Genomic DNA, 27902 nt, shown 5'->3' with positions numbered 1-27902 from the left:
GTAAGTATTCCAAGCATCTCTGCCTAATTAAAGGCTACAGAACAAAGTTATTGAGGACTGAGAATCATTATTATAAATGTTAATTATAATATTATACTGTATAATATGGTACATACCAAGGCGTACAAGCTATTTGCGCTATGTAAACTATTCTTCTGAGTTCACATTTTCTTCAGTGTCTTTTGATAATAAATTTTCATGTGTCACATTCTCCTCTGTGACACATATTTCTGCATTTGTAATAAAATGACATTTTCTTCATCTCTCTAGTCTAATCATTTTAGACGGAATGGGTCCTCCTTGTTGGTGGCGAGGGCACGGCAGAACAATCAGGGCAGTGCACCATCTTCATTTCTAAGAGCCTGAACCACTTTAACTGAGTCTCCATGTTAGAGAATGATTTTTAACATTTCCCAACCCTGGGGTATATTTTTGTGCCATTTTGACATCAGATAGAATAGGTAAGTAGATGCAGTAGCATTTAGTTTATTGACATCAACCAACTGTATATCTTTAAGGTCTTTGTCCTGTTTGCTTGGTCTCTAATTTGATCTGGACTTATTGTAGATTCATTATTGTTTTATAATATTGCATGTCTTTCTTCCATGTGATAATAATATAAAAATATATTTTGAATATTTGCCATAAAATAGGTGCATTTTAGATGGTGAAAAATACTGCTATATATTTGTATCTGTTCTGCTTTGTAGAATAATTCTTGTGCATTATCATTTAAACCCCACCATCATACTACATGGCAATTTCTGATACAGTCATTTTGCAGATGCATAAAGGGAAGTTGAGAGAGAGAGAGAGAGGTGAATCTGCTGGTAAGTGGGTTTCAAACTCAAGTTTTCTGACTTCTGTGAAAGTGTATCCTCAACTACTAATTTACTTTCTCAGTAAGGTACTGTGCTAGCCTTCAAAAAGCTTCCTACGTACTTAGAATGGATAAAATGAACCTGGAATAACTACATAATTATAATGTGATAAGTGTTCTATGGAGGTGTGGGAGGGCAGTGGACATTTAAAGAATGTGGCATGCTGTGTGTGTCTGTGTCTGAGTACTTGCACAAAGCAAAACGTGTAAGAAGCATATTGACATTTATGAGAGGTGTATTCTAAGAGATAAGCCATAGTATGTGTAATATTTAAATATATAGTTATAAAGTGGAATAAGATGGCAGACAAAGCCATAGATTGGGGGAACAAAGAGTTGTACAGTTTGACTGATATAAAGCACAGATAGGATTTGCGGGGATAAGTAGAGATTTGTGGTGTAAATCCAGGAGGCCTGTGATTACCATACTGAGGATTGTGTCCTTAGAACTGTTTCCTGTTCATGAGGACTTGGTTTAATTGTGAGGGATAAAATTTCTTATAACTTTATAATGCATTTACTTTCTTCTTGGTTGAAGAAAAGGTGAGATCAACATGTAAGCTTTTTGAATGAGTTGATATTGATTAAATTACTCTAGATTATGATGTTCTGGTCAGCATTTGTTTATATGCTCCTGCATCGGGAATTTAGAAATTTCTCGATATTTGTGTGATCCAATGTTTTTGTTTTCACTTCAGATACAGATTCTCTAAAATAGTCACTGGAGAAGAGATCAGTAGTGCTATACAGACCTCTTACTGAGATTTTAAAGATAATGTACATATGCACTAAGGAGGAGATTAGAAATTATTAATAACGTAATTTTCAAATTCATAGAAAGAATTTTATTTTTTTTCAATAACTTGTCTTTAAGGTGGGTGACATTTACACCATTTAGAAACTTTTTTTTTTTTTTTGTAGCAGAGACAGAGAATGTCAGAGAGAGAGAGATAGATAGGGACAGACAGACAGGAAGGGAGAGAGATAAGAAATATCAATTCTTTATTGTGGCTCCTTAGTTGTTTATTGATTGATTTCTCATATGTGCCTTGCCCAGGGAGCTACAGCAGACCGAGTGACCCCTTGCTGGTGAGCCTTGCTCAAACCAGATGAGCCTGCGCTCAAGCTGGTGACCTCGAGGTCTCGAACCTGGGTCCTCCACATTCCAGTTCGAAGCTCTATCCATTGCACCACTGCCTGGTCAGGCTTGAAACATTTTTTTAACCTTAACCTTTAATAATGCTTTTTTCTTTTTCTAAATAGTGATTGTATTGATCAGCTACTGACTTAAAAACTTTGTCTTTTAAGGCAAATCATTAAATTCAGTTCCTTGAGTGGCTACTTGGTTGATCAGTTAACACAGGTAAAATGGAGTTGTTAGTCCATTATAGGAAAAAAAAAATCTATGCTATTTATACAGTAATACCTCGGTTTTCGTTGACTGTGGTTATCACTGGTTTCAGTTTTCATTGATTTTTTTCCATGAAAAATTACCTCGAATTTTGTTGGCACACCCACGCGACCTTGCTGCTTATTTTGCGAAAACAAAGGGTGACCCCCGTGTTCTCCTGTTCAGTGTGGCATTGTTTCTTGTTGTGTGAACATCATCCCGTGCATCTAGCCAAACAATTCCATTGCTTTACAGTGTTCTTGTGCTTTTTTTTTTATTGTGAGTGCTAATACTACAATTACATGTAAGTGATTATTGCATACAGTAATTGGATTTACATTAATTCATATGGAAATAATTGCCTCGGTTTTCATCAGTTTTGGATTTCGCTGATGATTGTTTTCGGACTGATTATTGATGAAAACTGAGGCATCACTGTGCTATAACTAAGAATTCTTTTTCTTCCTTTTCATTTTAGTGGTTGCACTTGGTTTTTGCCTTTCCTTATATTCCCATTAGACTTCTAGAGTTAAGAAATTCCTAGCAAAGAAATAAAAGTAAAACCTTCCTATTCCTCAAAGAATACAAGTGAAAACTGGTAATAAGATGATGTATAACCCCAGGACACAAGGGAAGAACCAAATTGGGATTCAAAAAAATGGCCCACATGATGGTGAACACTTTTGTGCTTGTGTTGGGTTCAAGCTAAAAAAAATTACTTTAAAAATATTTTGATCCAGCTTTTTTAAAAGAAGAATGTCCTATACCAGGGGTCCCCAAACTATGGCCCGCAGGCTGCATACAGCCCCCTGAGGCCATTTATCCAGCCCGCTGCACTTCTGGAAGGGGCACCTCTTCAATTGGTGGTCAGTGAGAGGAGCATAGTTCCCATTGAAATACTGGTCAGTTTGTTGATTTAAATTTATTTGTTTTTTATTTTAAATATTGCATTTGTTCCCCCCCCCCTTTTTTTAACTTTAAAATAAGATATGTGCAGTGTGCATAGGGATTTGTTCATAGTTTTTTTTATAGTCTGGCCCTCCAATGGTCTGAGGGACAGTGAACTGGCCCCCTGTGTAAAAAGTTTGGGGACCCCTGTCATATACTAATGCTTTTTAACTTTTATTCACACATTGAATAAAATAATTAGAAAGACATATGTGGGCCACTTTGAATTAAAAGCAAAACCTGAAACATTATATTGAGTGGAACACTTTTATAATTAAATTTCCAAACTGGAATAAACCTTTTGATGATCAAATAATTCTATTTGTGATTGGGTATAGACCTATTAGTACCTAACATTTTTAGGCTTTAGTGGATAATATCAAGAATCTTGATTTTCTATATGTCACTTTATATTTTGAGCCACGGCTTTTAGTTTTTCTAAGAGCAAAACCCAAAAAAATACATCATTTGTCCATTTAGTGCCATATGTCCCCATTTAAAAATGTTTACAGAAAAGTAATTATATCTTACTATTACAGCTAGAAGCACTAAATTGGCATTATTTACAAACAGGAAATTATATTCATAGCCTGATATAAATTCATAGTATGATTTCTTAATTTAATCTTCTCCAAATATACTTTTATCTACGTTTTTATATTTAAAAAGAGTTTACTAAAAGATTTATCTGTGTTGTTTCTCTAGTTTCTTGCAAAAAGAAATGAAATTTCTTTCTAGTTCTTTGCAAGTAATAAACATGGCATTTCTGAATTTTGTATTTTGTCTATTCACTGATGATCTCATATCTGAATCTCCAAACTAAATTACTCTCCTGAGCTTCACATTCACACATGAAACTGCTTGTTTGATATCTTCATTTGGAATGAATACTAATAGCTATTTCAAACTTAATGTTTCCAAATAGAAGTATAGATTCTCCAGTCTCTCCCACCTCAATTTCAAATCTAATTTCCTTCGAGCTGTATTTCTCAATAAATTACACAAATTGCCCGATAAAATGAGAAAAGAAAAAGAAAGAAATTAAGAAATCATTTCTTGCTTTTTTCTTTCTTTCATACTTACATTCAGTAGTCAATAAGATCTCCTCCTCCTTCTAAAATATATAATTATATTCCAAATCTGACTACTTCTCTTTATTTACCTTGCCACAACCAGTCCAAACCACCATAATTCCTTGCCCTGATTTCTACAATAGCTGCCTTTTACTGTTCTGAGTAAAACCTTGGACAAAGCTTTCATATTGTGCATGAAAGTCCATTTTCTAAGCTATGTGTGCAAAGTCAATGCCAAAGAATGCTAGCACTCACCAATATTCTAGTTTCTTCTCTTCTTGAGCACATGGCTAAGCTGCATTCCACACCTTCCTTGTGAAGATGGACTGAATTTGGACAATGAAATGTAGGCAGAATTTGTGGATGTAACTTCTAGGCTGGTTGTGTAAAAATTTTACAGATGGGATCCTCTACTTTTTCTTCCTATTGTGTGGCAAAGTTGAGGCCATGTATGAGAGATGGTATTCCCACAAGATTAAAGAAAGATGAGATCTTCAGTGTCTCTGTGGAGCAAACCACCCACCCCCGCCAACTATTACTGGAAAATGACATGTAAGAAATAAAGCTTTACTTGGTTAAGCTGCAGCATTGGTCCCCACATGGTTCAGCTCCTGTTCATCTCATTAACCTTAGTTTTATTTACATCCTTGCCTTTCTGACTAAGGCCCCAGCCACTCCGAATTTCTTTCTAACTCATGAACTCATGCAAATACACCAGAACCTTTGCACTTGCTGTCCCTCTACTTGGATTGATCTACCCTTCAGACAGAAATATGATTACTTCTCTTCAATTAGACTATCAACTCTAAATGCTATTTCTTCAAAGAGGCCTTTCCTGACCACTTGATCATAAACGACCTCCACACTGGTCATTTTCTACCATGTTACCTCTCCACAATTATCAGAACATTTAAGCATCATATTGTGTTTATTTTTTGCTACTCTATTCCTAGAATGCTAGCTCATTAAGAGGAAGGATTCTTAATGTTTACTGTGACAGTCTAAAATAGTAATTGGCCTATAGAAGGCACCCAATAAATATTTTTTAGCTGATTGACTACTGTACATAGGTATGGTTTTTGAAGATAGGAATTGTATCCTATAGTTCAAATGTAGAGCGTCTCATTTAATTGCACAAAAAAAAAGGTAATAGAATGGCATGGGATTTGAGGCAGAAATACACAAAATTCTAGTTTTAAACCTATTGTGTGATCCTAAGAACTAATTTTTTTTCTTAGATTCTATTTCCACTATTTGAACAATGGAAATACTATAGTCTGTACTTTATCCTGATGGCTGCCTCAAGAGATATAATGTTTGTGAATGAACACTGTAAACTATAGAGAGTTGATATACTGTAACAGGTAAGGCCACAGGCATATTTTATAACACATGCAAAAAATACTTTGTGGATAGACAATGCTGATAAATAATATGTATGTTATTAGAACTATTATTATGTATTATAAAAATACCAGGTTCTCTGATGTGTATAACTCTCTCTCAGTCATGAAACTTCTTGGGATTCTAAGATGAAGACATTGCTTGTCATTCAACATGTAGTTCCACAGCTCAAGTTTTTTTTTAACATGCTTCTATTCCTGTCTGGTGAAATGAATTCACAGTCAGCATGGGGGTGAAAACTTGAATTTGTATTCTCGTAGAAACGTGAGAGGTTTTTTTCAGTGGTTTTAGCATAGTTCTGAGAGGTACACGTTCAAGTATTCTTTATTGGAGTAAAATCAGTGGTGGGCTTCAGCCAGTTCGCACTAGTTCGACAGAACCGATACCTATTTTTTTGTTGAGTTTGGCGAACCAGTTGTTAAAATGGCACTTGTAATCAGGGTTCTCTCTAAGGTGGGCAGCTAAGCAGCTAACAAATGTGGAAATTATAAATTTACATTCCTTACTCTTTTTTAACGTTCATCTATGCAACAGCGTATTCTCAGTACCCATAGTAATATCCATTCTGTTCATAGGTGAAAAATGGCAAGTAAGGATGCCAATTAAGAAGCAATATGAAAATATCTTAAATAACAGTTTTATTGCTTTTTTTGTCAGGTATCATTTAACATTTTTTTATTAACATTATAAAACTTTCTTATAATCTAGTTTTGTGTACCTCTTATATTGTTCTTATTTAAGTATTAAATTCATGTTTTATTGTTATATTTTTTATACTTAAAATGGTCATTAAGGGCAGAGAATCAGTTGTTAAATTATTTGAATCCCACCACTGCCTAAAATCTTTCCAAACTCAGTAATCTGAGAACAAACAGTATTATAGGAGCGGGTATTTATTATTCATAAGCAAGTCTTACAACCAAGCTACTATCTGTGTGTGGTTTTCTCAGAAAACAATATATAAATATATATATTATAACAAATGAAACATATAATACTTGTAAAATTTCTATGAGAAATGCTCTTTGCGATATTAGGCTTGGCTGCTGTTTAATATTGCTATTAAAGAGAGAGACTTGCCCCCTGATCCTGACTCAATGAGAAAGTGAGTTATGGTTGGTTATTACAATTATTCCCCATTCTGCTCCAGGGTATGTGATAAAGTGATGAGAACATCTCTTGCCTTTGAAGAAGTCCCCTGTTTGACCCTCAAATGAAACGGTAGGTTGTAGCTTCCTCTTTGTGTCTGCTCCCTAAGATGAAGGGGCTCTGCTGGCTCAGAGTTGGGACTGGAGGACGTCGTAGATTTTCCTCTGCAGCAGAGGGCTGAATTGCAATGCAAGCTGCATCATAATTTATTGTTTTAAAACATTGTCCCAGGAGAAGGACTAGAGTGAATAGTAGAATAATCCTCTGGCTGGTTTCAGCCTCCTGGTGGGATGAAACATCTTACTGCTTATTAAAAAGAATAAAATAGGCCTTGTCCTTAGAATAGATCATTTCTGATTTTGACAAGTCTGCCAGACAAAGCTGTTTTTAAACACCATTATGCATGTTTGCACAAAGCAAGTGTTAGCAACATTGTCCTACTCTGTGATACTGGTAAAAGAAATTTTCTTGATTTTGTTAATAAAATCTACAAATCAAGATACATTTGAATAGAAGCCAGAAGAGCACTTTTATTAATGTTTTATGACACTTATTTAAGAGAACATAAAGGAACCTGAGAGATTTTATGTCACAATGGAATTGAAATGCATTATTGTTTACCAGTGAGAATAGACAGGAGGTTTTTCATAAATTGAATTCTAGCTAACCTAATGCTCTGCTACAAAAGGGCATTTACCTCATGGTTGTGTATTATTAGCAAGCTTTATGGTGCTAAATATATTGCATTCATATGCCTGGTGGGGCCTGATCCAGCTCTTGAAAACTGTGTTTAATTAACCACTGGTGTCTCATCGCACATGCTTACTCAGGAGCAGGAAGAGAATGAGATCACGTGAACAGCATGGGGCTATGATAAGGGATAGTATAAGTATTGGATTATGCTTCATTTGGAGCAAAGATCTCCTACCATGGTTCAATTGATGCTTTTCTTTCATACTTGACAGTTCTTGCTGCTTTAAAAAAATAACTTTTTATCAGCAAAAAAACAAAAACAAAAAATCCAAAGTGTTCTTCCATCCCAGCTCTTAGGATCGATCCCATAGATACTTGGAAAATGTAAATGCACATAAGAAAACTTAGATCAGGGGTAGTCAACCTTTTTATACCTACCACCCACTTTTGTATCTCTGTTAGTAGTAAAATTTTCTAACCGCCCACCGGTTCCACAATAATGGTGATTTATAAAGTAGAGAAGTAACTTTACTTTATAAAGTTTGTAAAGCAGAGTTACAGCAAGTTAAAGCATATAATAATAATTACTTAACAAGTACTTTATGTCACTAAGTTTGGCAGAATAAATCTTTATAAAACAACTTACTATAGTTAAATCTATCTTTTTATTTATACTTTGGTTGCTCTGCTACCACCCACCATGAAAGCTGGAACACCCACTAGTGGGCAGTACGGACCAGGTTGAGTACCACTGACTTAGATGGTGCAGTAAGTGTAGAATAAAAATTGAAAACATACCCCCATTTCCATTCGAGTTCTAAACCTAGAGTTTGCCACTTTTGAAACTTTCTTGGTACGTGTGCCTACAAAAACATTTTTGTGCCTGAATATATTTATAGGTAAATATATACTTATGTGTCAATAGGTAAATATGCTTTAGAAGTGGTTTGTTGGGCCCTGGCCAGTTGGTTCAATGGATAGAGTATAGACCTGGTGTGCGAATGTCCCGGGGTCGATCCCTGGTCAGGGCACACATAAGAAGCTACCATCTGCTTCGCTTTTCCTCCCTCTTCCCCTTTTTTTTCTCTTCCCCTGTCACTGCCAGTGGCTTGATTGGTTTGAGTGTCTGCCCCAGGCATTGAGGATAGCTAGGTTAATTTGAGCATTGGCCCAAGATCTGGGTTGCCTGGTGGATCCCAGGTGCATGTGGGAGTCTGTCTCTCCATCTCCCCTCCTTTCATTTTAAAAAGAAAAAAAGAAAATTGTGAAAGAATGGATACTATTATAGTGTGCTAAACCTGACTTTTTAAACTTAATTTGTTTGGAGAGCTTTCTTTAGCAATGAATATAGATTTACTTCAGTCTTTTCAATGTATACTGACTTTATTATATAGGTGGACAATTTATTTAACCACTCTTATTCATGCATATTTAGATTTTTATTTATTTATTTTCATTTTCATTTTTTTTGCTAGTACAAATAATGCTGCCCCAAACACCCAGGCATATACCTTTCAGCAATTATAACACAGAATAAATTCCCAGAGGTTGAATTGCTAGGTCACAGAGCAGACACATTTCAGATTTTGGTGATTCTGCCCAGTTGCACTACAAACAGGTTGTAGGTAATTTATGGTCCTGTGGTCATGTCCAGCAGTGACTCTTTCTCCACACTCACACCAGGATTGGCTTTCACTAGGGTTCATTTGTGGTGATGTACGATGGTAAACGTAGAGGTTTGGGAAAGTATTATCTGCTTGGTGAAATTTGCAAAGTAAATTCATTAAAAGAAATATAATACCTTTTTTCTTTTACATAACCATGGAAAAGATTATAGCGTCTGGACAATTTGAAAGCTGAATTAAAAACATATCTCTGTGGTCATTCAAACCTGGTAAATGTATATGCGAACCTGGGCCAGCCGTCTGATGGACACATGGTCTGCATTCTTGGAAACAAGACAGACTTGCATGTGTCTTTAGTTAGTCATAGAGACATTTTTCATGTCACCTATGATTTTAAACTATTTTATAGCCAATTTATTTTTACTTAGTACTATTTTTAACCTTTTGCTGCAATAGAAATTGCATAGTATAGCAGTTAATGCTTGATATACTGTCTATTATTTTCTTGATAAAATGTTTAGTAAAATAAGAATAACTCACTTACAGCTATGAAATAAAAAAGAGATGTACACAACTTAATTTTACTCCATGGTTTTAATTTATTTTATTATTTTAAAGTAGGCAGAAAAACTGTCCTTCAAAATTGGGTGGTTTTTCTTAAATTTAATTTTATTTATTTATTTTCCGGGTTATTTTGACATTTAATTATGCTCCATACCCATCACCCAAAGTCAAATTGTCTTCAGTCACCTTCTATCTGGTTTTCTTTGTGCCCTTCCCTCCCTCCACCTCCTCCCTCTTCTCCCCCCCATAACCACCACACTCATTTTCAATTAATTAATTAATTAATTATATAAAGTTTTAATGAGGTGACATTGATAAATCAGGGTACATATGTTCAGAGAAAACATTTCTAGGTTATTCTGACATTTGATTATGCTGCATTCCCATCACCCAAAGTCCAATTGTCTTCCATCACCTTCAAACTGTTTTTTTTTTTGTGCCTCTCCCCTCCTCCAACCCCCTCCCTCTCCTCTGTCCCCTTGGCTCCCCCCCCCCATAACCACCACACTCTTGTCCATGTCTCTGAGTCTCATTTTTATGTCCCACATATGTATGGAATCATATAGTTCTTAGTTTTTTCTGATTTACTTATTTCACTCCATATAATGTTATCAAGGTCCATTCATGTTATTGTAAATGATCCAATGTCATCATTTCTTATGGCTGAGTAGTATTCCATAGTATATATGTACCACAGCTTTTTAATTCACTTGTCCACTGACGGACACTTGGGCTGTTTCCAGATCTTTGCTATTGTGAGCAATGCTGCCATAAACATGGGGGTGCATTTCTCCTTTTGAAACAGTGCTATGGTGTTCTTGGGGTATATTCCTAAAAGTGGGATAGCTGGGTTAAAAGGCAGTTCGATTTTTTTTTTTGAGGAATCTCCATACTATTTTCCACAGTGGCTGCACCAGTCTGCAATCCCACCAGCAGTGTCCTTACCAGCATTATTCTGTGTTGTTTTGTTGATGAGAGCCATTCTGACTGGTGTGAGGTGATATCTCATTGTGGTTTTAATTTACATTTCTCTAATGATTAGTGATGTTGAGCATTTTTTCATATGCCTATTGGCCATCTGTAAGTCCTCTTTGGAGAAGTGTCTATTCATTTCTTTTGCCCATTTTTTAATTGGATTGTTTATCTTCCTGGTGTTGAGTTTTACAAGTTCTTTATAAATTTTGGTTATTAACCCCTTATCAGACGTATTGTCAAATATGTTCTCCCATTGTGTAGTTTGTCTTTTTATTCTGTTCTTATTGTCTTTAGCTGTGCAAAGGCTTTTTAGTTTGATATAGTCCCATTTGTTTATCCTGTCTTTTATTTCACTTGCCTGTGAAGATAAATCAGCAAATATATTGCTGCGAGAGATGTCAGAGAGCTTACTGCCTATGTTTTCTTCTAAGATGCTTATGGTTTTACAGCTTACATTTAAGTCTTTTATCCATTTTGAGTTTATTTTTGTGAATGGTGTAAGTTGGTGATCTAGTTTCATTTTTTTGCAGGTAGCTGTGCAATTTTCCCAACACCATTTGTTGAAGAAGCTGTCTTTACTCCATAGTATGCTCTAACCTCCTTTGTCAAATATCAGTTGTCCATAAAGGTGTGCGTTCATTTCTGGGTTCTCTGTTCTATTCCATTGATCTATCTGCCTGTTCTTATACCAGTACCAAACTGTTTTGAGTACAATGGCCTTGTAGTATAACTTGATATCCAGAAGTGTTATACCTCCCACTTTATTCTTCCTTTTCAAAGTTGCTGAGGCTATTCGTGTTCTCTTTCGGTTCCATACAAATTTTTGGAATATGTGTTCTATATCTTTGAAATATGTCATTGGTATTTTAATTGGTATTGCATTGAATTTATAAATTTCTTTGGGTAATATAGACATTTTAATGATGTTTATTCTTCCTAACCATGACCACGGTATATGCTTCCATTTGTTCATATCTTCTCTGATTTCTTTTATCAATGTTTTATAATTTTCCAAGTACAAGTCTTTAATCTGCCTGGTTAAATTTATTTCTAGATACTTTATTTTTTTGGTTGCAATGGTGAAGGGGGATTGCTTCCTTAATTTCTCTTTCTGACAGTTCATTGTTAGTGTATAAAAATGCCTCTGATTTCTGAGTATTAATTTTATATCTTGCCACCTTGCTGAATTCATTTATGAGGTCCAGTAGTTTTTTGACTGAGACTTTAGGGTTTTCTATATACACTATCATATCATCTGCAAATAATGATAGTTTTACTTCTTCTTTTCCTATTTGGATGCCTTTTATTTTTTTTTCTTGTCTGATTGCTATGGCTAGGACTTCCAGAACTATGTTGAATAAGAGTGGTGAAAGGGGGCACCTTTGTCTTATTCCTGATCTTAAGGGGATTGCTTTTAATTTTGCCCATTGAGTATGATGTTGGCTGTGGGTTTGTCATAGATGGCCTTTGTCATGTTGAGGTATGTTCCCTGTATTCCCACTTTGCTGAGAGTTTTGATCATGAATAGGTGCTGGATTTTATCAAATGCTTTTTCTGCATCTATTGAAATTATCATGTGGTTTTTCTCCTTCCTTTTGTTTATATGATGAATCACATTGATTGATTTGCAAATATTGTACCAGGCTTGTCTCCTCAGAATAAATCCCACTTGATCATGGTGTATGATTTTTTTCATACATCTGGTTTGCTAATATTTTGTTGGGGATTTTAGCATCATTATTCATCAGGGATATTGGCCTATAATTTCCTTTTTTTGTGTTGTCTTTGCCTGGTTTTGGAATCAGAATTATGCTTGCCTCATAAAAGGAGCCTGGAAGTACCACCACACTCTTGTCCATGTCTCTTAGTCTCATTTTTATGTCTCACCTATGTATAGAATCATACAGTTCTTAGTTTTTTCTGATTTACTTATTTCATTCAGTATAATGTTATCAAGTTTCATCCATGTTATTGTGAATGATCCAATCATTTCTTATGGCCGAGTAGTATCCCATAGTATATATGTACCACATTTACTTTATCCAATCATCTATTAAAGGACTTTTTGGTTGTTTCCATGTCTTGGCCACTGTGAACAATGCTGCATTGAACATGGGGCTGCATGTGTCTTTATGTACCAATGTTTTTGAGTTTTGGGGGTATATAATTTGGATGGTTTTTGAATTGCTCTGTTATACCCAGTTGTCTTCAAGGGGTCATCTGGGTCTAGATGGTTGTGCAGTTGTAATGTAGTTCTTCACCCTAGGAAGGTTTTCTTTGTTTCATTTTGTCATTGGTTTGTGCCATTTTCATTATGATGTGCCTTGGAGTAGGTTTGTTGTGGTTAAGAAAACTCGGTGTTCTGTTTGCTTCTTGAATTTGAGGCTTTAGTTCTTTCCACAGGCTTGGGAAGTTCTCATCTATTATTTGTTTGAATAAATTCTCCATTCCATTTTCTCTCTCTTCTCCCTCTGATATACCTATTATTCTTATGTTATTCTTTTTGATGGAGTCAGACAATTCCTGTAGGGTTTCTCATTTTTAAAAAATTTTTGAGTCTCTCTCTTCTTCTCTCTGTTGTGCCTCAAGTTGCTTGTCTTCTATGTCACTAATCCTACCTTCTATCTGGCCTGTTCTATTAGCTAAGCTTGTTACCTCGTTTTTCAGTTCATGAATTGAGTTTTTCATTTCTGTTTGATTTGGTTTTTTTTTTTTGTTTGTTTGTTTGGGTTTTTTTTTGTATTTTTCTGAAGCTAGAAATGGGGAGGCAGTCAGACAGACTCCCACATGCGCCTGACCGGGATCCACCCGGCACGCCCACCAGGGGGCAATGCTCCGCCCATCCGGGGCATCGCTCTGTCATGACCAGAGCCACTCTAGAGCCTGGGGCAGAGGCCAAGGAGCCATCCCCAGCGCCTGGGCCATCTTTTGCTCCAATGGAGCCTCAGCTGCAGGAGGGGAAGAGAGAGACAGAGAGGAAGGAGAGGGGGAGGGGTGGAGAAGCAGATGGGTGCCTCTCCTGTGTGCCCTGGCCGGGAATTGAACCCGGGACTTCTGCATGCCAGGCCAACGCTCTACCACTGAGCCAACCAGCCAGGGCCTCTGATTTGTTTTTATAGTTTCAATTTCCTTGGTAATATATTCTTTGTGTTTGTTGAGTTGTTTTCTGAGCTCCCTAAATTGCTTTTCTGTGTTTTCTTGTATATCTCTGAGTATTTTTAGGATTTCTATTTTAAATTCTCTGTCATTTAGCTCCAAGGTTTCCAATATATTAAATTTTTTCTCCATAGATTTTTCCACATCTATCTGTGTTACTTCTCTTTCTTTTGTATCCATGATATTTGATTTTCTTTTTCTTAATGGCATCTGAGGGTGGTCTTGTTGATAGCACTTCGCCTTCAGGGTGTGGAACTCTCGGATGCTCCAAGGATAGATTTTTCTGTCTCTGGTTGATGAACTTGTTGAAATTTTTGGGAGATTTTTTGGTTGCGCTCCTCACGTTGCTATTTCTATGACGTCACTCCCTTGTGACTTTTTTAATCAAAGGTTTTCACTAAATAAAGGGATCTAGTAGCGTATTAGGCAATTTCTATTTAAGCCAAAATGAGTTTTTGGGTCACTTTTTTCCCCTCTAAAAATGGTGATATTGTGACAAATTTCATTTTGGAATTTTTTTTCTCTTCGGAGAAGACTGCCTCCCTATAATGTATTTGCATTTCAATCACTTGGAGGCTTGGCCTGTGAGGACAACCCTTTGTTTATAGATAATTTTACTGGGTTCTTTCATTTGCTCTTAACTAGACAGCCATTTTGACTTTGCTGGCTACTATCTCTTCTCTCATCTGCTCTTTCATTTGGGCTCGTGACCTGAATTGGCTCTGTTGTCTGCCTTTTATTTCACACATGCTCCTGTGACTCCCTCTTCAGACGTCCTGGCATGGGCCTTTGTTCTGTTCTTGGCAGAGGTCCACATGTGCAGTTGAGGTGTGGTGCTTGTATCTTCCAATGACAGTGTTCAATCTCCTTTATCTGTTCAGCCAACCTTCAGCATGCCTTCACACCAGCTCAACAAACCTTTTATGTCGTGGCAGCTGGGTCATTTATAGCAGGGACTGCTCTAAAAAAAATTATTTATAAAAGTCAACTCTACTGGTGAAATAAATAAGACAAAGACTCAATTACTTAAAGTTTCATATTTTCTGACATTGTTTGCATGCATAAAATTTAGTATTAGACCTAGTCTTTAACAAAATAAAATTAAGGTAGAAATAACTTTATCCTCCTCTAGGGATAATGTTTCTTCTAAATATCAGCTAGGTTTTTTTCAGTTTTATTGAGGTATAATTTACAAATAAGAATTGCATATGTTAAAATATACAATCTGATGTTTGATAAATTGTATGCATTGTGAAATGATCACCACAATCAAGCTAATGAACATAACCATCATCTTTCTTTCTTCTTTCCTCTATCTCTCCTTCCCTTCCTTTTCTTTCTTTCCCTCCCTTCATCCTTTTCTCCCCTTTCTTTATTGCTTGTTTTCTTCTTTTTATTCTTTCCATCTTATTTTCTTCCTTCCCTCCCTCCTCATTTTTTTTTGGGGGGGTGAAAATACTTAAGAACTACTCTCATCAATTTTCAAGTATACAATACAGTACTGTTAACTATCGTCCTCCTCTCCAAAACTTAATCATTTTGCATAACTGAAGCATTGTACCCCTTGACTAATATCTCCTTATTTACTCCTCCCCCAGCTCCTGGCAACCACCAATCTACTCTCTGCTTTTATGTGTTTGAGTATTTTAGATTCCACATGTAACTGAGATCATGCATCATTTCTCTTTTATGGGTCTGTCTTATTTCACTTAGCCTAATGTACTCCAGGTTTATTCATGTTGTCACAAGTGGCAGGATTTCCTTCTTTTTCATGGCTGAATAATATTCTAGTGTGTGTGTGTGCCACATTTTTAATGTATTCATTTGTTGACAGGCAAATTTAGGTTGTTTCTATATCTTGGCTATTGTGAATAATGCTGCAATGAATATAGGAGTCAGATAAATCTTCAAGATACTGATTTCATTTCTTTTGGATATATACCCAGAAGTGGGATTGCCATATCATATGGTAGTTCTATTTTTAACTTTTTTGAGAAACTTCCATACTGTTTTCCATAATGGCTATACACTCACATTCCCTCATAGTGCATATGAGTTTCCTTTTCTCCACATTCTTGCCAACACATGTTATCTTGTTGATAATAGCTATTCTAACAATTGAGCTATTATTTTTGTGTGTTTTGATTGGCCTTTTCCAGTTGATTAGTGATTTTCAGCACCTTTCCATATACCTCTTGACCATTTGTATCTTATTGGGAGGGATGTCTCTTCAGGTCTTTAACCCATTTTTGAATCAGGTTATTTTATTTTACTTTTTGGTATTGAGTTGTATAAGTTTCTTATATTCTTTGGATATTATCTCTTATCAGATTTATGGTTTACAAAAATTTTCTCCCATTCTGTAGATTGCCTTTTGACTCTGCTGATAGTTTCTTTTGCTGTAAAGAAGATTTTTAGTTTGATATAGGCTCACTTAACTACTCTTTTCTTTTGCTGCTTATGTTTTTAGTGTCATATCCAAAAAATTGTTACTAAGACAAATGTCAACAAGCTTTTCCCCTATAATTTCTTCTAGAAGTTTCACAGTTTTAGGTCTTATGTTTAAGTCTTTAATCTATTTTAAGTTTATTTTTTTAATATGGTGTGAGACAGGGTCCAATTTCTTTCTTCCCTGTGTAGATATCCAGTTTTTCCAAAACTGGATATTGAAGAGGCTATACTTTTCCGTTTTGTTTCTTGGCATCTTTGTTGAGGATCACTTGTTCTTAGGTATGTAGTTATTTCTGAGCTCTCTATTTTGTTTTATTGGTCGATTTGTCTGTCTTTATGCTAGCATTATACTGTTTTGTTTTTTTAGCTTTGTAATATATTTTGAGATCAGGAAATGTGGTGCCTACAGCTTTTTTCTTTTTGCTCAAGATTGCTTTGGCTGTAAGGAGTCTTTTGTGTTTTGATACGAATTTTAGGATTGAGGATTTATTTTTCTATTTCTGTGAAGTTTGCTGTTGGGATTTTGATAAGGATTGCATGGAATCAGCATATCATTTAAATGGTATGGACATTTTAACAATATTAATTCTTCCAATTTATAAACATTTATGTGTCTTCTTTCATTTTCTTCCTCAGTGTTTTATAACTTTCAGTGTATAAGTCTTTCACCACTTCAGGTGTTTCTTAAATATTTTGTTCTTTTTGTTGCTATTGTAAATGGAAACTTGAAAAAATTTTTATTTTTGGCTAGTTTGTTGCTAGTGTATAGAAACAGCATTGATTTTTTAAAAATATTTTTCTATTGCTGTAAGAGAGGCAGAAGGGAGAAAGATAGACAGAGAAGCATCAAATGGTTGTTTCACTTTAAAAAATATTTTTTTTGACATAGAGAATCAGAGAGAGGGACAGGTAGGGACAGACAGGCAGGAAGGGAGAATGATGAAAAGCATCAGTTCTTCGTTGCGGCACTTTAGTTGTTCATTGATTGCCTTCTCATGTGTGCCTGACCAGGGGGCTATAGCCCGCCAAGTGACCCCTTGCTCAAGTCAGCAACCTTGGACTTCAAGCAAGAGACCATGAGATCATGTTCACAATCCTATGCTCAACCCAGTGACCCCCATGCTCAAGCTGGTAAGCCTGAGCTCAAGCCAGTGACCTTTGGGCTCAAGCTAGCGACCATGGGGTAACGTGCTCAAGCCAGTGCTCAAGCCAGTGATCCTACACTCAAGCCAGCAACCTCAAGGTTTCAAACCTGTGTTCTCCATGTCCCAGTCCGATGCTCTATCCACTGTGCCACCACCTGGTCAGGCTGGTTGTTTCACTCAGTTCTTCCATTTAGATCTGTACTCATTGATTCTCATATGTGTCCTGGCCTGAGGTTGAACCCATGACCTCTGGTGCTTCAGGTCGTTTAATCTACTGAGCCATGTGGCCAGGGCCTAGAAACACTATTGATTTTTGAATGTTGATTTTATATCCTGCAACTTGACTAAATTAGTTTATTAGTTCTAACAGTTTTTTGTTGAGTTTTTAATGTTGTTTATATCTATAATCATGTCATCTGCCAATAGGTAATTAACCTCTTCCTTTCTTATTTGAATGAATTTTATTCTCTAAATCAGGGGTCGGGAACCTATGGCTCGCGAGCCAGATGTGGCTCTTTTGATGGCTGCATCTGGCTCACAGACAAATCTTTTTTTTTCTTTTTTTTAAAATTAATTAATTTATTTTTTAATGGGGTGACATCAGTATATCAGGATACATATATTCAAAGATGTCCAGTTTATCTTGTCATTCAATTATGTTGCATACCCATCACCCAAAGTCAGATTGTCCTCTGTCACCTTCTATCTAGTTCTCTTTGTGCCCCTCCTTCTCCCCCCTTCCCTCTCCCTCTCCCCCCTCCCCCCGTAACCACCACACTCTTATCAATGACTCTTAGTCTCACTTTTATGTCCCATCTACGTATGGAATAATGCAGTTCCTGGTTTTTTCTGATTTACTTATTTCACTTCGTAAATGTTATCAAGATCCCACCATTTTGCTGTAAATGATCCGATGTCATCATTTCTTATGGCTGAGTAGTATTCCATAGTGTATATGTGCCACATCTTCTTTATCCAGTCATCTGTTGATGAGCTTTTTGGTTGTTTCCATGTCCTGGCCACTGTGAACAATGCTGCAATGAACATGGGGCTGCATGTGTCTTTACGTATCAATGTTTCTGAGTTTTTGGGGTATATACCCAGTAGAGGGATTGCTGGGTCATAAGGTAGTTCTATTTTCAGTTTTTTGAGGAACCACCATACTTTCTTCCATAATGGTTGTACTACTTTACATTCCCACCAACAGTGTATGAGGGTACCTTTTTCTCCACAGCCTCTCCAACATTTGCTATTACCTGTCTTGCTAATAATAGCTAATCTAACAGGTGTGAGGTGGTATCTCATTGCAGTTTTGATTTGCATTTCTCTAATAACTAAAGAAGATGAGCATCTTTTCATATATCTGTTGGCCATTTGTATTTCTTCCTGGGAGAAGTGTCTGTTCATGTCCTGTTCCCATTTTTTTATTGGATTGTTTGTTGTTGAGTTTTATGAGTTCTTTGTATATTTTGGATATTAGGCCCTTATCTGAGCTGTTGTTTGAAAATATCATTTCCCATTTAGTTGTCTGGGCAAGACTATTTAATAGGTGATAAAAAATAATAATGTTAAAAATATAAAACATTCTCGTGTATTACAATCCATTCATTTCCTACCGCTCATGTTCATGGTTGCGGGTGACTTGAGCCAATCACAGCTGTCCTCCGGGACAACGCCAGATTTTTATTGGATAATGCATAACGTACATGGGTCGTTGTATGGCTCTCATGGAACTACATTTTAAAATATGTGGCGTTTATGGCTCTCTCAGCCAAAATGTTTACGGACCCCTGTTCTAAATGCTCTAAGATTTCCAATACTATGCTGAATGAAAGTTGTGCGCATGTCATCCTTACCTTATACCAGATCATAGAGAAAAAGCATTTTATTTTCCCATTGATTATACTGTTAGTTGTAAACTTTTTATATATGGTCTTTATTGAGTTATATTCCTTCTATATTTTGTTGAGTTTTTAGATGAATAGATGTCAAATGTTTTCTGCCTCTACTGAGTTACTCATGTAGTTTTAGCTTTTATTCTGTTCAAGTGGTGTATCATGTGAATTGACTTGCATATGTTGAACCATCTTTTCATTACAAAGAAAACTCTCAGCTTGGTGTATAGTCCTTTTAAAGTGTTATTGCTCAGATTCCTGTTTATAAACACTTATTTTAATTCTGCACTGGAGTCTTCTTATAAACTTATCTATCTATCTATCTATCTATCTATCTATCTATGTATCTATCATCTATCATCTAATCATTTATCATCTATCATCTATCTATCTATCATCTATCTATCTATCTATCATCTATCTATGTACTTAGCATCTATCACAATTCAAGATGACTCTTACTTCAATCCCATTCCAAAAATTTATTGAAACTCCCAAAAGATTCTTTAAATCAGTTTTTAAAAAGTGTTTTAGTTTTACCTGAATTCATTTAGTGGATCATTGATCTTGAATAAACCACTTAATAAAGGGTTTTTCATTTCCTCATCCAAAAAATGGGAATAATTTTTTTATCTCAAGTGCTTATGAATCTGACCAATGAAATAATACATGTGGAAGTGCTTTGTAAATAGAAGTGCTTTATAATCTTAAATATTATTATTATTATTATTATTATTATTTTAAATAAATTTTTATTAATGTTAATGGGATGACATTAATAATTCAGGGTACATATATTCAAAGAAAACATGTCTAGGTTATCTTCTCATTAAATTATGTTGCATACCCCTCGCCCAGAGTCAGATTGTCCTCTGTTACCCTCTATCTAGTTTTCTCTGTGCCCCTCCCCCTCCCCCTCCCCCTAAATCTCTCCCTCCCTCCCTCCTGCGTCCTCCCTCCCCCCACCCCTGGTAACCACTACACTCTTGTCCATGTCTCTTAGTCTCATTTTTATGTTCCACCAATGTATGGAATCATGTAGTTCTTGTTTTTTTCTGATTTACTTATTTCACTCCTTATAATGTTATCAAGATCCCACCATTTTGCTATAAATGATCTAATGTCATCATTTCTTATGGCTGAGTAGTATTCCATAGTGTATATGTGCCACATCTTCTTTATCCAATCTTCTATTGAAGGGCTTTTTGGTTGTTTCCATGTCTTGGCCACTGTGAACAGTGCTGCTATGAACATGGGGCTACATGTGTCTTTACATATCAATGATTCTGAGGTTTTGGGGTATATACCCAGTAGAGGGATTGCTGGGTCATAAGGTAGTTCTATTTGCAGTTTTTTGAGGAACCACCATACTTTCTTCCATAGTGGTTGTACTACTTTACATTCCCACCAAAAGTGTATGAGGGTTCCTTTTTCTCCACAGCCTCTCCAACATTTGTTATTACCTGTCTTGTTGATAATAACTAATCTAACAGGGGTGAGGTGGTATCTCATTGTAGTCTTGATCTGCATTTCTCTAATAACTAATGAAGCTGAGCATCTTTTCATATAACTGTTGGCCATTTGTATTTCTTCCTGGGAGAAGTGTCTGTTCATATCCTCTTCCCATTTTTTTATTGGATTGTTTGTTTGTTTGTTATTGAGTTTTATGAGTTCTTTGTAAATTTTGGATATTAGGCCCTTATCTGAGCTGTCGTTTGAAAATATCAGTTCCCATTTAGTTGGCTGTCTGTTAATTTTGATATCAGTTTCTCTTGCTGAGCAAAAACTTTTAATTCTGATGTAGTCCCATTCATTTATCTTTGCCTTCACTTCTCTTGCAATTGGAGTCAAGTTCATAAAATGTTCTTTAAAACCCAGGTCCATGAGTTTAGTACCTATGTCTTCTTCTATGTACTTTATTGTTTCAGATCTTATATTTAGGTCTTTGATCCATTTTGAATTAATTTTAGTACACGGGGACAGGCTGTAGTCGAGTTTCATTCTTTTGCATGTGGCTTTCCAGTTTTCCCAACACCATTTGTTGAAGAGGCTTTCTTTTCTCCATTTTGTGTTGTTGGCTTCTTTATCAAAGATTATTTGACCATATATATGTGGTTTTATTTCTGGGCTTTCTATTCTGTTCCATTGGTCTGAGTGTCTATTTTTCTGCCAATACCATGCAGTTTTGATTATTGTGGCCCTATAATATAGTTTAAAGTCAGGTATTGTAATGCCCCCAGCTTCATTCTTTTTCCTTAGGATTGCTTTGGCTATTCAGGGTTTTTTATAGTTCCATATAAATCTGATGGTTTTTGTTCCATTTCTTTAAAAAATGTCATAGGAATTTTGATGGGAATTGCATTCAATTTATATATTACTTTGGGTAATATGGCCATTTTAATTATATTTATTCTTCCTAACCAAGAACAAGGAATATTTTTCCATCTCATTGTGTCTTTTTCTATTTTTCTTAGCAATGCCTTGTAGTTTTCTTTATATAGGTCCTTTACATTCTTTATGTTTATTCCTAGGTATTTCTTTTTTTTTTGTTGCAATCGTGAAGGGGATTATTTTTTTGAGTTCATTTTCTAATATTTCATTGTTGGCATATAGAAAGGCTATGGACTTCTGTATGTTAATTTTGTATCCTGCGACCTTACTGTATTGGTTTATTGTTTCTAGTAATCTTTTTGTGGAGTCCTTTGGGTTTTCGATGTATAGGATCATATCATCAGCAAAAAGTGATACCTTTACTTCTTCTTTTCCGATATGGATGCCTTTTATTTCTTTGTCTTGTCTGATTGCTCTGGCCAGAACTTCTAGCACCACGTTAAATAAGAGTGGAGAGAGTGGACACCCCTGTCGTGTTTCTGATTTAAGGTGGAAAGTCCTCAGCTTTACGCCATTTAATATGATGTTGGCTGATGGTTTATCATATATGGCCTTTATTATGTTGAGATATTTTCCTTCTATACCCATTTTGTTGCCTGACCTGTGGTGGCGCAGTGGATAAAGCGTCAACCTGGAAATGCTGAGGTCACCGGTTCGAAGCCCTGGGCTTGCCTGGTCAAGGCACATATGGGAGTTGATGCTTCCAGCTCCTCCTCTCTCTTCTCTGTCTCTCTCTCTCTCTCCCCCTCTCTCTCCTCTCTAAAAATGAATATATAAAAAAATAAATAAACTTTATACCCATTTTGTTGAGAGTCTTAAACATAAAATTGTGTTGTATTTTATCAAAAGCCTTTTCTGCATCTATTGATAAGATCATGTGGTTTTTGTTCTTTGTTTTGTTGATATGGTGTATTACGTTAACTGTTTTATGTATGTTGAACCATCCTTGAGATTCTGGGATGAATCCCACTTGATCATGATGTATTATTTTTTTAATATGTTGTTGTATTCGATTTGCCAGTATTTTGTTTAGTATTTTAGCATCTGTATTCATTAGAAATATTGGTCTGTAGTTTTCTTCCTTTGTGCCATCCTTGCCTGGTTTTGGTATGAGGGTTATGTTGGCCTCATAAAATGTGTTTGGAAGTATTGCTTCTTCTTCAATTTTTTGGAATACTTTGAGTAGAATAGGAACCAAGTCTTCTTTGAATGTTTGATAGAATTCACTAGTATAACCGTCTGGGCCTGGACTTTTATTTTTGGGGAGGTTTTTAATAGTTTTTTCTATTTCTTCCCTGCTGATTGGTCTGTTTAGGCTTTCTGCTTCTTCATGACTCAGTCTAGGAAGGTTGTATTGTTCTAGGAATTTATCCATTTCTTCTAGATTGTTGTATTTGGTGGCATATAGTTTTTCATAGTATTCTACAATAATTCTTTGTATATCTATGATGTCTGTGGTGATCTCTCCTCTTTCATTTTGGATTTTATTTATTTGAGTCCTGTGTCTTTTTTCCTTGGTGAGTCTTGCCAAGGGTTTGTCGATTTTGTTGATCTTTTCAAAGAACCAGCTCCTTGTTTTATTGATTTTTTCTATAGTTTTTCTGTTCTCTATTTCATTTATTTCTGCTCTGATTTTTATTATCTCCTTTCTTCGGCTGGTTTTGGGTTGTCTTTGTTCTTCTTTTTCTAGTTTCTTAAGGTGTGAAGTTAAGTTGTTTACTTTGGCTCTCTCTTGCTTGTTCATATAGGCCTGAAGTGATATGAACTTTCCTCTTATTACTGCTTTTGCTGCATCCCAGAGATTCTGATATGTCGTATTTTCATTTTCATTTGTCTGTATATATCTTTTGATCTATGCGCTTATTTTATCTTTGACCCATTCATTTTTTAGAAGTATGTTGTTTAGTTTCCACATTTTTGTGGGTTTTTCCCCCTTTTTTTTACAGTTGAATTCTAGTTTCAAGGCTTTATGATCAGAGAATATGCTTGGCACAATTTCAATTTTTTTAAATTTGCTGATATTGTCTTTGTGGCCCAACATATGGTCAATTCTTGAGAATGTTCCATGTACACTAGAGAAAAATGTATACTCTGTCGCTTTGGGATGAAGTGTCCTGTAGATGTCTATCATATCCAGTTGTTCTAGTATTTCATTTAAGGCCACTATATCTTTATTGATTCTCTGTTTGGATGACTGATCTAGAGCCGTCAGCGGTGTATTGAAGTCTCCAAGTATGATTGTATTTTTGTCAGTTTTTGTTTTAAGGTCAATAAGTAGCTGTCTTATATATTTTGGTGCTCCTTGGTTTGGTGCATATATATTAAGGATTGTTATGTCTTCGTGATTCAGTGTCCCCTTAATCATTATGAAATGACCATTTTTGTCTCTGAGTACTTTTTCTGTTTTGTAGTCAGCATTATTAGATATGAGTATTGCTACACCTGCTTTTTTTTGGGTGTTGTTTGCTTGGAGTATTGTTTTCCAGCCTTTCACTTTGAATTTGTTTTTATCCTTGTTGCTTAGATGAGTTTCTTGTAGGCAGCATATAGTTGGATTTTCTTTTTTAATCCATTCTGCTACTCTGTGTCTTTTTATTGGTAAATTTAATCCATTTACATTTAGTGTAATTATTGACACTTGTGGGTTCCCTATTGCCATTTTATAAATTGCTTTCTGTTAGTTTTGTATCTTGTTTGATTCTTCTCTTTTGTTTTTCTATCATTTGTTTTTGTTTGTTTGTATTCCATACTTCTTTCCTCTGTTGCTACCTTTTTTAAGTCAAGTGTTTTTGTGGTGGTTTTTTCAAGGGTGGTTACCATTAAGTAATGAAAAGGGTACCTACCATATTCATTGTAGTATCCTTTCTTGTGAGTATTACTGCGCTTCATCGTCCTTTGCTACTGTTAATCTTCATCCTTTCTCCCCTTTTTTTTTAATTTTGTTGTCACAGTTTAAGTTTGGTTTTATTGTGTTCTTGGTGGAGCTGTTACTTGTGGTTATGTTTTCTTTTGTTCTTTGAATCTGGTTGGAAAGCCCCCTTTAGTATTTCCTGGAGTGGGGGCTTTCTGATGATAAATTCTCTCATCTTTTCTGTATTTGTGAATATTTTTATATCTCCTTCGTACTTGAAGGATAGCTTTGATGGGTATAGTATTCTTGGCTAAAAGTTCCTCTCTTTCAGGGCTTTAAATATTGGGGTCCACTCTCTTCTAGCTTGTAGAGTTTCTGCTGAGAAATCTGATGATAATCTAATAGGCCTTCCTTTATATGTTGTATTCTTCTTTTCCCTGGCTGCCTTGAGAATTTTTTCTTTGTCATTGGTTTGTGTCATCTTCATTATGATGTGCCTTGGAGTGGGTTTGTTGGGGTTAAGAAAACTTGGAATTCTGTTTGCTTCTTGAACTTGAGGCTTTAGTTCTTTCCACAGGCTTGGGAAGTTCTCATCTATTATTTGTTTGAGTATATTCTCCATTCCATTTTCTTTCTCTTCTCCCTCTGATATACCTATTATTCTTATGTTATTCTTTTTGATGGAGTCAGACAATTCCTGTAGGGCTTTTTCGTTTTTTATTATTTTTGAGTCTCTTTCTTCTTCTCTCTGTTGTGCCTCAAGTTGCTTGTCTTCTATTTCACTGATCCTGTCTTCTATCTGGGCTGTTCTATTAGCTAAGCTTGTTACCTCATTTTTCAGCTCTTGAATTTAGTTTTTCATTTCTGTTTGATTTGTTTTTATAGTTTCAATTACCTTGGTAATATATTCTTTGTGATCATTGAATTGTTTTCTGATTTCCCTAAATTGCCTTTCTGTGTTTTCTTGTATATCTCTGAGTATTTTTAAGATTTCTATTTTAAATTCTCTGTCATTTGGCTCCAAGGCTTCCAATATGTTAAATCTTTTCTCCATAGATTTTTCCACATCTATTTGTGTTACCTCTCTGTCTTTTGTATCCTTAATGTTCGATTTCCTTTTTCTTATTGGCATCTGAAGGTGGTCTTGATGATAGTGTTAATTGGAATTAATAAAAAATAAAAAGGAAAAAAAAAAAAGAAAAAAAAAAAAGAAAAAAGGAAAACACTCCACAAAAAAAAGTAATAATTTATTTTTCCCCCTTTTTTCTTTCTTCTGTTCCCCTCCTCTCACCTCCTTAGGGAAATATCGTGATGACCTGTGAATTATATTATGCTAAATGGAACAAAAACTGCCTATAATGGAGGGCCTAATTTGGGGTGAAGAGTTCAAGAGGCAAAAAAGGGAGTAGGGACCTACTAAATACAAAAAAAAAAAAAAAAAAAAGGGGGGGGGGAGAAAATCTTAGACAAGCATAAAATGATTTGCTTGTAAGTGATGGTCGACTAAGAGATATAATGAGAGGGATGAGAGGGAAACAGAAAAAAGGAGAGAAAAACAATAATTAAAAAAGAAAAGGGGAGAGAGAGAAGATGGCAGCGGAGTAGGCGGATGCACAGACACCCAGCTCTCAACACCAAACTGGAATACAAATCAATTTAGAAATAATCAGCATGAAAAACCAACACTGAACTGCAAGAACAGCTCTCAAAAACCAAGGAGCAAAGAGGAAGCCACAATAATCCTGGTAAGGAGTGCCTGAATCTCCTCTGCTTATAGGAAGGGAAGGACAGGGGTGAGGCTGAGAGCCCAGAGAGGATTTCACAGAGGAAAAAGAGCAGAAACTACTGCTCACAGCCCCTTACCTGGCAACCAGGGAGCAAGGTGGGATGAAAAGACCAGCTTATCTCCCAAGTGGAAAAGACAGGGAGAGGGACAGACTGTGAGGGGCTAAGGTATGCAAGAAACAAAATAAAAAAGCTGACTCATTCATGCTGGAGGTGGCCATAGCTGGGGGAGGGATTGAACCTTTCACAAAACAGAGCTGAAGTGCTTCCGGATCAGAGATCTCCGGACATCTATCCAGCTCCAATCAGCACAACAAGACACAGCTGAAAACAAGAAGTGGGGAGGAGGGGCAGTAACTCAGGTCTCCATGGAGATCTGAGATACACCTCCCACTACTGAAGCTGAGAGAAAAAACCCTGCCCCCAGTGAGATTAGTTGGAGGAAGAGACCTTCAGCGTCTCAGGTTACACCCACAGCATTCCTGGATACAGTTTCAAGGAAGCCCCCTGCTGAGATCAGTTAACAAGACTATCACCTGTTAAGAAAACAAACAAATCAAGACTTCAAAGCTGCCCAAATCCGAAAGTGGATTACAAATAATAGCTGATACCAACCCACGAAGACCTAAAAATAACACAACTGAAAACTGGAGGCAGACAACACCAAGCCTAGACTCAATCAACTCTACAAATAAAAAAAAAAAAAGAAGAAGATGAGAAAACAAAGGAGTGCAATCCAAATGAAACCACAAGAGACACTTTCGAGAGATGAACTGAGTGATATGGAAATAATCAAACTTCCAGAGGCGGAGTTCAAAATAATGATTGTAAGGATGCTTAGGGAGCTTAGAACAACAATGGAGGGGGAGTTTGAAAACCTAAATAAAGAAATAGCAAGTATAAAAAAGAATCAGTTGGAGACGACAAATACAATATCAGAAATAAAAACCACAATGGAAGGAATTAAAAACAGGATAGATAGAGCAGAGGATCGAATCAGCGAGTTAGAAGACAACTGGAATGAAGGCATGAAAGAAGAGAAGAAAAGAGAAAAAAGACTCAAAAAGTCAGAGGAAACTCTTAGAGAGCTCTGTGACAACATGAAGAGAAATAACATCCGCATCATAGGGGTTCCTGAAGAAGAAGAAAAAGAACAAGGGATAGAGACTTTGTTCAATCATATCATAGCTGAAAACTTCCCTAAATTAATGCAAGAGAAACTCTCACAAATCCAAGAAGCACAGAGGACTCCATTAAAGAGAAACCCAAAGAAACCTACACCAAGACACATCATAATTAAAATACCAAAGCTAAGCGATAAAGAGAAAATATTAAAAGCTGCAAGAGAAAAAAAAGTTATCACCTACAAAGGAGCCCCCATAAGGATGACATCTGACTTCTCAACAGAAACACTTGAGGCCAGAAGGGAATGGCAAGAAATATTCAAAGTAATGCAGAACAAGAACCTACAACCAAGACTACTTTATCCAGCAAGGCTATCGTTTAAAATTGAAGGAGAAATAAAAA

This window comes from Saccopteryx bilineata, chromosome 7 (genome assembly GCF_036850765.1).
Source record: "Saccopteryx bilineata isolate mSacBil1 chromosome 7, mSacBil1_pri_phased_curated, whole genome shotgun sequence".
In the NCBI taxonomy this organism is placed as follows: domain Eukaryota; kingdom Metazoa; phylum Chordata; class Mammalia; order Chiroptera; family Emballonuridae; genus Saccopteryx; species Saccopteryx bilineata.
The sequence above is the reverse complement of the archived record's forward strand: the minus strand, read 5'-3'. Positions refer to the sequence as shown.